Source organism: Siniperca chuatsi, linkage group LG7 (genome assembly GCF_020085105.1).
Source record: "Siniperca chuatsi isolate FFG_IHB_CAS linkage group LG7, ASM2008510v1, whole genome shotgun sequence".
Taxonomy (NCBI): Eukaryota; Metazoa; Chordata; class Actinopteri; order Centrarchiformes; family Sinipercidae; genus Siniperca; species Siniperca chuatsi.
This window is the reverse complement of record NC_058048.1, coordinates 18386765-18399152: the sequence shown is the minus strand read 5'-3', so window position 1 is coordinate 18399152 and position 12388 is coordinate 18386765. Positions and strand designations below refer to the sequence as shown.

The 12388-nt window shown below is 42.6% G+C and overlaps 1 protein-coding gene across 1 annotated transcript in view; it reads left to right on the top strand.

The window, feature by feature from the left end:
* The first annotated feature begins 11194 nt into the window (after window positions 1-11194).
* Window positions 11195-12388, top strand: part of npas1 (neuronal PAS domain protein 1) — a 39943-nt gene continuing 38749 nt past the window's right edge. Inside the window, exon 1 of the mRNA XM_044203042.1 lies at window positions 11195-11995. The gene's annotated coding sequence lies outside the window, so the exon portion shown is untranslated. The remainder of the gene's footprint in view (window positions 11996-12388) is intronic.

Below are 12388 nucleotides of genomic sequence, written 5' to 3'. Positions count from 1 at the left end.
GAAAAGCTTATAAGTTTCAAGTGCACACACATACCTGCCAACATAGTGATACAGTTTGTAGCTTCACAACTGACTTCTGGCTGTCATGGCTCGAGCAGTTAGGTTTTCTCAGAAGTGAACAGTATAATTTCTAGGGGAAACTGGGAGGGGGCATATGAGGTCTCGAATGAAAATAAGGTGAAGAAAAAGGGGGCAAAATAGAAATTAGTGGAGAGAAAGATAAACAGAAAGATGACAGTCTGAGATAGAGTGATAAGAAGATACAAGAAGACTGCAGAGAAAATTGTACACAGTGGAGAAAAACTGTGACAGGCAGTGGCAGAGTGGAGGGAGAAATGTAACAGACAGACTCAGGGAGAGAGAGACAGGCAGAGACAGACAGAGTGAGAGATAGACAGTGACAGAGGGAGAGATAGACGAGCTGTGTGAGGATGCAGAGAGTGTCCCCCTCTCTCGGCTGCTGCCAGAGGCAAACAGACAGCCTCTCTGCTGGTGGAATGCTAATGCAACAAGCTGCTCCTCTCTTGTCTTCCCTCCCTTCTTTACCTTTCTTCTTCTTTAACTCTCCTCTGTGCTGAAAGTTTAGAGACTATAAATACAAGCATGGACTTTGATAATGGAGACCCCGATGCTTTTATATTATTTGCTTTGCAGATCTGCCGTGCATGTTGGTTCTGCAAAATCGGGCGCAGTAAGCGCGTTCACATTGGAAAATAATGATTTTAATGAATGAATGTGTGTATGTGTGATGAGGGGAATCTTAGATGAGTTATTATTTGACCTTTCCTGCACCTCCCCCCCTAAGTCTTATACTGACATCATGTTTGTCTGCAGCTCAGTAGCCATGGCTACTGCGGTGTCAGTGGGGGGTCGACATGTCAGGGGGGCAACCTCAGGTCAGTCAGTCGACCTTTCTCTGTCTGTGTCACAGTTGGCTAACCTCTGACCCCCAGCCCAAAAGAGAGACACAAAGCAGTTGTTCGGGGACGATAACTGTCTCCTGGCTTCATCGTACAGGCAGCTTGTTAACTTCCATCATTTAAGACATTCATATCACATCACACCGAGAAATGCAAAGACGATGGTTATTTTTCCTCTTGAACTCCGCCACATTTTCCAGCTGTGGCGACAGTCATCAGTTCTTAACTTCAGTCAGGACGTAACCTTGAGTGGAGCAAGCCGGCTGAGCCCCCCACACACACACACACACACACAGTTTGTCTGTCTGTCTACACGGAGATGGCAGCTTCTGAGAAATGGCGGCACACTCTGAAGTGTGATCCATTTAGATAGTGGCGAGGTTTCTCTCCCTGCGCACACGCACACATGCATGCACACTTACGCAGAACACACACAACAAACAAACACAGGCAGTAAGAGCATGTGTGCGCTCGCAGACACACAAAACTGTGTGTGCACACGGGCACAAAGAAACAGAAACAGATCTCTCTTTCCTCCACACACACACACACATATACACACACACACATACACCCACACACACGGCAGTCTCTTGACATGCACTTGCTTGGTTGACAAGTCATCTCAGATAAGCTTGAGTGACAGGTAGGGAGTGTTGACTACTAGTGTGTGTAGAACACTCTGGTAGATATCGCCACCTTATGATTATTGTATAGTATTTACTTAATCAGATTTGTATTATTTACTTCTAGAATAACAGGAATCCATTTCTAATAGATACGGGCCAGATAATGTTTTCTTTCCTTAGAGTTCATCTTGTATTGGGTATATATTTTTTTAAGACGCTGCCTCCCTCTGTTTCATTTTGGTTGTTAATTTCCCTGCCACCTTTTTCTATCTCTGTTCAAACATATTGCACTGCCTCTGTCATCTAGAGAGAATCTTGTCAGTTTTTTGGCAGCAGATGTATGTTCAAGCTATATTTTGAGGATTCAGGCCTTGTATACCCGCTCGCTTACACTCCCTCCCTCCACTTCCTCTATCCCCAGGCCTCCCCGTGCTCCATTCCTCTATTTTCTTATCTACTTTCTTCTCCTACTTGCTCCTCTATGTCATTGCCAAATCTCTCCTGTCTGCTCTTCTCTGTCTTCTCCTCTCCCTCCCTCCTACCTCTCTCTGTTTCTTTTACACACCCTCTTCTCTCTCTATCAGTCTCTCTATTCTGTGACTGCTCTGGCTGGTCCCCCTGTGGCACACCGTGTCGTGTCCCTAATTTATTTATAATTAGTGCTCTTTGTCGGGATGCGCGGGGAATGTTAAAGTACACGCCACCTCGTTCTGGGTACAAATGGGCTGGTGTTCCTCCATCCTTTCCACCCGCCCCAACTGCCCAACCGACACGGCCACTGGGATGGACAGACCTTACATCCCAAACCCAGACGCAGACTCTTTAAATTATAACGACTCCACAGAGAAGAAGGCTGTGCACTGCAAAAAAAATCTCCATCTTATCAGATCATTTCTGTCTACAACTGAGTCCTGAAACACTTATTTTGTTAGAACAGGTCAGTGCAAGTCCTTTTCTATTTTATTTTGTAAGAATTTTCTAGAAGTGAGTGTCTGTATCTTAAAACAAGGAAGAAGACTTAAGAAAAATGCAACTTATCATTATGGAAAATATCTGAAACAAAGTGAAAAAATCTTGTTGATGTTTTTTAAAAGAAAATAAGGCTTTAAGACAAACATGACTTAATAATAGTAAGAGTTTGCACCCTGACTGACACCTGCTGAGATACAGACACACATTGGCAGTGCGCTCACCTGTACAAAGCCTGAATGCAAAACAGAATAACAAGATGGGACAACATGTAATCTGAAAGTGTAATTTATTAAACATCCTGTTGAATTTTAATGGCTATCAGAGTTGTTTTGGGGGTTTGAGCTGCAGAAAAAAATTATATTTTTTTATCATACCACATTAATGTCAACGCCATCTTTACACATGACGTACATGACCAGGAATGACGGCGCTGACAGGACTCGCTGTGTGTGTGTGTGATCAGCCAGGAAGAGCTTTTGTCCTTGGGCTGAGAGGGCACCTGGCTCCTCTTCCCGTCCTTGTGATCTCTCTGTTCCCTCTCTCTTGTGCCGCTCTATCCCTTCTCTATCTGTCTCTTCCTCTCTTCTCTCAGCTTGGATCCCTTCATCCCCCCATCTCGCGCTCTCCCTCTCCTCTGCCCAAGGCGATGCCGTCCTGCAGGCTTTGATCAGGGGGCCAGGGAGGAGAGAGGAAGTGGGTCAGAAAGTTGTGCTGGAGACTGCAGGAGAACAAGGCTGGAATATCGAGTAGGTGAGGTTGGGAGAGGGAGAGGGGGAGAGATGGGGTAATCTAGTGAGAAAGTGATAGAGTGAAAGAGGGTGAGATAGTGGGGGAAAAGAAGAGGGAGGGAGTAGGTAAAGAGGAGAAGGGGAGGAGGTGAAATGGGGCAACTGTGAGAGGTGGGGGGGGCACTGCCTGAACTAAACGAGTAGAAGGAGATAAAAAGAAAATGAAGAGAGCAACAGGAGGAGATAGAGGAGAAGGACGTGGGAAAGGAGAGGTGTCTTCATTTACTGAGAGGAAAAAAAAGACAACACATTTGTCTTGAACGTGATGCTCAGCATTTTAACAGCAGGTTGGAGGATAAGGCCCTGTTTTAACTAATCTGCACAGTGCAGGACAGATAGTTCAGCTCAATGTGTATGTGTTTGCATAGGCCTTTCTGCGTGTGTGTGTGTGTTTGTATCCCAGCAGTATAGTGCTTCACTGTGGCTCTTTGTTTTTTTTAAAGATCATTAAGATGCATAGTTTATTAATATTCAGATCAAACCATTAATATTCGCAGAGTGTTTCTGCTCTCCTTGTGTCGTCAGCTCACCTGGGACTGGGGAGGGCAGAGGGGGAAGAATGGAAGAGTGAGGTGGGGGAGATATGGGGGGGGGGGCAAAATTAGGAGTGATTTAGTGGGACTTCTGGAGACGTGGGGAGCAGAAGGTACAGTGGAGGTGGTGGAGGTCCTATGAGGGGTCGGGTGTATTGTGATGGACAATCTGGCCGTGCAGGGCTGTGGGGTGGGGGGTGGAAGGTTGGGGTGTTTGTGGGGTCCACCGCTGGGACTGTGAGGTGAGAGGGGTGAGGGATTTTAGGGGGAAGCAGGGAAGCAGAGGGGGTTTGGTTCTGGAGTAATTGGGCCAATGGGAGGCTAACCATAAACGCACACACACACACACATTAAAAAACACAAATACTCACATGTTCATATGCACTGATGCAGCACACACACACACACACACACACATACACACACACACAAACCTTCCTTTTATTTCTACACATATGCAAACACTAATTGCATACACATAAAACCTTTATATACTAATTTTCGGGGCTTCAGCTAATTATTAATTTAGTTTTACTTAAATCTGACAATTACTTTCCTAATTAATCAAACCGTTTGATCTATAAAATGTCAGAAAATTATAAGAAATTCCTATCACATTTTCCTAGAACCCAAGGTCACGTCTTTATATTGGTTGTATTGTCTGGCCAACAATCCATAACCCAAAGATATTTGACTTATAGTAATATGTAAGTGATAAAACCAGGAAATCCTCACATTTGAGATGCTGCAACCAGCAGCTTGTAATTTTATTCTCAGTTGATAAAAGACTTTACCAATGAATCGATTATCAAATATCAAGTGTTGTCAGTTCCTTTTCTGTCTAGCTAACTCATTGTTTCAGTTCTATTCACATTTATATAAATACATGCACATCATTGCTTTCTGTATGCACACAGCAAGCACTCCAGTCAGCTACAGATACACTCAGGCATGCACAAAAGCGGACAGCAAATTAAAGTGGTAATTACTTTTAAGCCCAGAAAGGTGAAGGATTGTATGGCAGGGAGCAATGGGTCACTGTTGAATAGAGAATAGCAGAGCAGGCAGACAGTGTGAAAGGCAGATATGCATCTCATTGAAATATGGAGGAGCATACTCAACAAAAGACGAAATGGCTCCTTAATGGCCGCATGCCCTCAAAGATTTATTGTCTGATAGATTTGGAATATTATCTACTCTATGGCAGTTATCTTTAAACACTTTTATACTTATCATCCATGTGAGCTGCTGAGGGGAAGGTGAAGAAAATGTTGTGTTCTGCTATGCTAAATTTTTATAGTCTTAAATACCACACTTGACAGCTACAGAGTCTGCAGTAGTATTTCATTTCTTGACAGAAAAGGAATGTCAGATGAAAACAAATTATTTCCAGTGTTGCAGAGATGACTGCATCACATGAATGCCATTGATAGTTTTTTTTAAAACAAACATTATTTTAAACAGATTTGTATCAAGGTTATGCTTCCTTCTGATTTAAGGGTATTTAAGAAGTTTATCCTAACTTTTACTTAATACTGGATGCTAGACTTCACATAATGCAACCTGTTAGTGTCATTTTGTACTTCCCAAGACTACTAAACTGATGTGTAAAATTAGAGGACTTCCCCTTTAAGTTGCCTCCGTGAAAATGTTCCAATTACTAGTTGACTATAAAGAACAAATCATCTCTTAATTATTCAAAAGTTAGAATAAGATTGGTGGAAATTGGCCAACTTAAACTTAGGTACTAGGTGATGAGAACATGTAGTAGTAGTTACATGTGGTAGATCATTTTCTTCAGCATTCACTACTGTATGTTGAATGTTATCCAAAGAAACATTATTATTCAGAAGAAGAAGACTATCTATTTATTTGTTGAATGTTGACAGTGTTTTTTCTTTGCGTGGTCTACATTCAGATACTGTATGTTCAAATCAAATTTCAATATGTCTGATGTAGCCTTGTTTATTTTTGGAAGTATTTCAGCAGAGAAACTTCATTTTCATTCAGTGTCCAAACACAGTGTGTTTTAGCTGTAAAGAGTTGGCCAGTTTTCACCGTGTTTACTTCCTATGGAAACAGAAAGTAGTCTGCGGTAGCTCGGAAGACACATAATAAATCCGATCAATCTTTAACATAAAACTGCCACATATCCTCCCTGTCATTTAGGATTACTGACCTCAGCTTAAAATGTAGCTTGCAGGTCGCAATTCTTTTTGTGTTTGAGTAAATACTCCTCACCTATGAACACAGAAGGTTGGGGGAAAAAATTTCATTTGACAAAAAAATCTTAACCTAAAGTCCACTTTCTAGCTTTTAACCACATCTTACATTCTTACAATCTTGCCAGCTCAGGTGTCAGTTCTCTATTAAATTAGTCAAACAGACTAACTAACAAACAAACAAACAAACTGTGCAACAGGAAATGAACAAGTTCCTTGTGTGTAGCACGGAAGCTATGTCAGAAAACAACTGTCCAGTCGGAGCGGCGGAGTATGTAAATTACGTGCTCAACGCGACCCACCCACAGAGCTCCAGCTTCATGACAGGCCAGAGACTACCTACAGTACTGCTTTGTATCTGCGTGTGTGAATGCAGCGTTACTCAGCAGAAGGAGTTAGCTCAGTTTAGTCATTAAGTGGACGTTAAGATTTTTTTGTCAAATGAAAAAAGCATTTTTTCCCCCAACCACTGTTTCCAATATCAAAAATGAACGTTTACGCTCAATTTCCATTCATTCTTTAAAGCTCAATTTCAGTCTTTGCCTTCTTTCAGAGGAAGTAGGTAAGTACATAATATACTTAAGTACAATTCAGAGTTACTTGAACTTCAGTATATACATTTTATGCAGATTAAGATTTTACATACAAAACAAGTGATAATCTTATAAAATATGATACATGTACTGTAGATTAAACTACCCAACAGTATATACAGTAGTCAAAATTAGCTTTACCTCTTCCAGCTACAATCATATGAAAAGGACTATTCTGCAGAATGAGTACTTTTACTTTTTTAAAGGTACTACTTAAATGCCATTACTTAAATAAGACTTTGAATGGACTTTTACTTCTAATTGAGTATTTTCCACGTGGTACTGCTACTTTAATGAAGTAAAGGATGTGTCTTGTATCACTGGTCTGTCTGAACTGTGTTTCTGAAAAAGGCAGTTTCCTGTCACCACATCGAACTGACCACAGCTGATAGCATGTGTAGACAGGCGGAGAAACAAGGCCAGACATGGGTGTGACTGTCTCACTGACTGCAACAGTCGTCACACGCTATTCCACATGCATGTGCAGACACACACACAGAAACACGCACACACACAATATACTAAGGATTTTTACTTTACTTTATTTACCCACTCGATTCAATTACATCTCTCATTTATCAGGCTGGGTTAATTCTCCAGCCTGAGGATGTCATTTTTACTTCCAGGAGCACCCTGATTTGTGAAGGGAACACCTGTAATACGGCTCCGCAAGGCAAGCCTCCGGTACTAAACTAAGCTTGTGAGGGCTCAAACACACATTGGCACACACACACACACACACACACACACGCAGAGTCAGATATTCCCTGCCAGTCTCCTTCAAGGACGCCTGGGGAAGACTTGGAGGACAAAATCACACACTCCCTCTCCCAGTGTCTCAGACGCGCTGCACTTCTAATGCAGACAGAAAGCCTCCTCCAAAGAGACTATGCACACACAAACTTTCTCTTGCGTGCAGACACACACTTAGACTTACACACACTTAAACACAAATACCCTGAAAGGCCCTTCCACCTTTCCATCCAAGTGAGAAAAGCAGGACATTTTCTGTCTGTGCTGTTTCTCTTATTGTTGCTCTCTCCTGCTCTCAGCTGTTTCACGCTGTTGTGTGTGTGTGTGTGTGTGTGTGTGTGTGTGTGTGTGTGTGTGTGTGTGTGTGTGTGTGTGTGAAGTGGAGGGGCCTCACTGGGACTCTTTGACGACCTCATTCACTCCCTTCTTCCCCCCCTCGGCCGTGCCATAGCCGACATGCCCAACAATGAAGCGGGAGGGTGGGAGTCGGACAAAAAAAAACTGAATGCGTCTTCATTTGCCTGAACTTTTCACACGTCTTTTTCCTTTTGTTGCCGGCCGCCCGTTCACTACAGTGCTGCGAGCCGCTCCACCAGTTTCCGCTGGCAAGACAGTCAACCAGCACTTTTCCTCCCCCCTCCTTGTCACCCCTCTCCCCTCCTTTCCACAATGTTAAGCCCATTTTTAGCTTGACATAATCTGAAATGGTACTTAAGTGAATTTATGTCTACCTCAGTGCATTAACTTCTGCTATTTCCGCCTTTATGTTGCTGTTTTTTTGTAGTGGGTGCAGTGACGGAGGGAGCAAGAGGGAGGGAGAGATTTGAAACTCAGACCACGGAGTAGACAGCCTATCAGTATTCAGTAGAGAAAGTGAGTGATGGAGGGAGAGAGAGAGAGACGGAGAGAGAGAGAAAAGGGAGGAGGGGGGTGATGTATCAATATTCTGAGTAGTGTTTGAGGGCAAGGGGAACGAACAGAGGAGGGAGGGGAAGAGATTGGTGGGAGAGAGAGTACTTGAGTGAGTCTCTGAGTGTGATTATTTGTTCACGTATATGCTTGCATGTGTGTGTGTGTGTGTGTGTGCTCATATGTGTTGCCTTTGTGTATGTGGTTGTGGGTCTGAGTACATGTTGGTTATAGATTGTACATACAGTCAGTGGAGAAATGTAACTGTGTACATTCACTCAAGCACTGTACTCTGTACAATTTTGAGGAACTTGTACTTTACTTGAGCATTTCCATTCTATGCTGCTTTATAGACTATTGAGAGTGGGAAGGGAGGTGGCCCTGACAGGCTTACTAAAGAATTCAAACATTTATTAACAGAACCCATGTTAAATATTTTAGACCATTAATTTGATACTGGGCTCCTACCTCCATTACTAAAAGAGGCCAACAGTTTTTGTAATTCTCAAGTAAGTGGAGTGCCCAGAGAATCCCATCTAACCATCAAATGTTTACCCCTAAAATTGAATCCAAAGTTTTGCCTTGTATGATTAAAGAAGACCAATCAGAGTTTATTAAAGGCTGTAGCTCATCAGATTAATATCAGAAGATTACTAAATGTTTCAGATATGTTCGCAACAGGCAGTGGGTGGTTTTGTGGTTTGTGGCTTGGATGTGGAGAAAGCCTTCGACCATGTCAAATGGTTGTATCTGGGCCCTGTTTCCCAAAAGCATCTTCATCATCTTAGCCTTAAAGGCGCCCTGAGGAGAACAAACAAAAGTTATGTTTACATTCAGTGTTACTCACCAAAACGCGTTGTGTGCATGCTTGAGCTCTAACAAACGTGTTGAATGCATTTTCAAAAGCCGATTTTTTTCAAGTACTTTAAATCCTGCATTGTTTACATACATATTTACTAGCTTGCAGTCTTCTTCTTCTCTGCCTTTGTTAATGCATTGCTGCATATGTTGACGTGTTACCACCACCTGTAGATTAGTGGAATGGTGTGAAACCATTGGCAGGAGTGTGCACAGCGTTACCCGCGTGAGCGTCCATGTACGTCATGCGTGAGACAAACAAAACAGGGACCCACTCATAGAAAAACAGCTCCGTAGCGCTACTAGAGGTCAAAAACTCCACAGGGAACCTTAAAGATGCTTTTGGGAAAGGGGGACCTTGTTTTGTTTTCCTCTGAGAAATTTGGTTTAAACAGTAAATTTGTTAAATGGTTGAAGATCCTTTATATTCATCAGATGGCAGCGGTGGTCACAACCAGGGGTGTTGGTTATGGTGCCCACTGTCTCCACTGCTGTTTGCTCTGGCAATAGTTAGCTAAGGTAATCCAGTGTGATGGTACGTTATACTTCTACTCCACTACATTCCAGAGAAAAATGTTGTACTTACTACTCAACTACTTTTTTTGACAGCTATAGTTAGTTTGCAGATTAAACACAAAACAAAACACATCATCTTAAAATTAGCTCCACCTCCACCAGCTAAAACATATAAATGCTTACATTTTAATGCATCTGTAATAATAAAACAATATTACAATCTGAATAATATACCACTCATAGGGGTCTTTTATGTGCATAGTGAGTAGTTTCACTTTGAAATATACTTTGCTTTTAATAGGTCTGTACTTGTACTTAAGTAAGATTTTGAATCCAGGACTTTTACTTGTAATTAAGTATTTTTACATTTTGCTATTTCTACTTTTACGCAAGTAAAGGAACTACATACAGTATTATTGTGTGGATAGCTAATATGTAGTGTGAGTGTGTGTGTGTGTTTTTCTGGCTGGTTGTCTTGCAGCTGTTCACTTGTATGGATGATGTGACGCTATTGCTCAAATTGTGGGGACAAAAATCTGTTCACACGATCATATTATGGGGACTCATCTTCCATTTAAGGACAAAAACAGACTGTCCTCTTGAGAAAAACAACACTATTTGCCATTTGTTAAAATGCCTAAAACATCATCTCGTTTACCTGACAAAGACCTCTTGTGCCCTTATGAATTATATCTTTTTTGCCTCAGAAACAAAGTAGTATGTAATTGTTATAGATTATGGATGGATGGGTCAACAAATCGTAACTGTGACACAAGACCGCTAGTCACTTCCCGTTTCCTACTGGTAGTCAACATTATTATTATTTTTTTTACCATGACTTCTTTAACCTTTCTTAACCAAGTAGTTGTTGGGGCTAAATCTAACCAAAACCTTAACAATAGTGGTGGCAGATCAGTGGCAGCGTTGGTTGATTTGAATGGGAGAACTGTAATTTCCACGTTTTATATGGATGAATGAACTGAATTATTTTTCTAACAGTTTTGGAAGGCTGACTGACAAACGATATCAGACTTCCGATCAGAAAATGCTGATACTGTATGGGTCGTTTTTAGCCTGACATCGCCAGACCAATTTGCAAATGCAACTGCCAGAGCAAATAAAACATGAGCTCGCAGATTCGTCTGGTTCCCAGGCTAGGTCATTTTGGAAGACAATGACACATTTTTCATTTAGTTTGGAGGACTTGTTGGACAAAAATATGTTATCCACAACATTACATTTTAGGGTTAAAACTTAAGCTTTAGGTTTGGGTAAGTCTCCAAGAATGAATGCAAGTCAGTATAATGTCCTCCTAAGTGACAAAAACAAGTTTGGGTGTGTGTTTGCATGGGACAGGAGTCACAGTTTACAATACATGTGGATGTGATGGAATCTCCCACTTGTTTCAGTCATCCCTTCTCTCTCTTCTCTCTCTCTCTTACTCTGGCTGCTAATCAGCATTTGAAAGGCAGCTTTGACACAGAGAAAGAAAGTGGGGGTAAACGAAAGCATGAGACAGAGCGAGTTAGGGAGGGAGAGCCAGCGAGAGACTGAGGCGAGGGGCTGTACAAGCATGCCTTTTATATTTACTAGTGACTGAGAGAGAGAGAGAGGGAGAGAGCGAGAGGGAGCAGCTGAAGGCAGAGACAACTGGTGTGCACGGCTTTCCCAAGAGGAAATGAAAAGAAAGAAGCTCAGCGAGGAGAGTGAATGAGTGAGAGGGAGAGAGGAAGGGTGGGAGGGAGCATGGGAGAGAGAGAGAGAGAGAGAGAGAGAGAGAGAGAGAGAGAGAGCGAGCGTGGAAGAGATTCTCACACTGGCTGTGTCCTAATCTGAGTCCATCTCCAAGAAGCAGCGGAGCAAAGTGTTGGTGAAGTGAGTCTGAGAGCCAAGGAGAGCTACATCAGCTAGCTCCACTCACACACACACAAACGCACACACACACACACACGCACACACACTCTCTTTTTCGCTCTCGCTCTCTTTCACACACTCACTCTTTTTGCAACGGGAGTCCTCGATGTGTCCGGCTGCACGGCCGCGGCTTTTGTGAAAGTGAGGGGATTGACGCTGCCCCTGTCCCAGCCCCCTTGGCTCACACACACAGTGTTTGTTTGCTGTGTTTAAGCTCGAGGTGCCGGTGGTGGTGGGGTGGTGTGGTGTGGTGTGGTGGTGGGGGGGGGGCACCGCCAGGGCAGAGTAGGGGCTCCGGAGAGGAGAAGAAGAAGAGGAGGAGGAGGAAGAGAGAGACAAAGTGGATCAGATCAACAGCAGCAGACTGAACGCTGGAAATGCCCGTCAGGTGAGTAGATAATGGATCTTACAACTTATGGTCAACACACACACACACACACGCACATGCATGAGTGTGCACACACTTTCTCGCTCTCCTGCTTGATTTTCTCACACACACGCTGGCCACACACGCACATCCGCACGTTATGAAGTTGTCACCTTTTATTCGATTTTTGCTGTTAGTTTGAAATGGATACATTTTGATGTGCCAGTCTATTGTCAAATCTTGATGAAGACTGAATCATGTGAAAGACAAGTTTTATTGTAACTTGTCAAATTTACACCTGAAGCAGTTTTCTTTCTTTCTCTGAGATAAAATATCAGGATTTATGCAGCGGTGGTAACTTTTTGTCCAGTTAAGAACAGAACAGAAATATTACATAATGTCCACATTTATTTG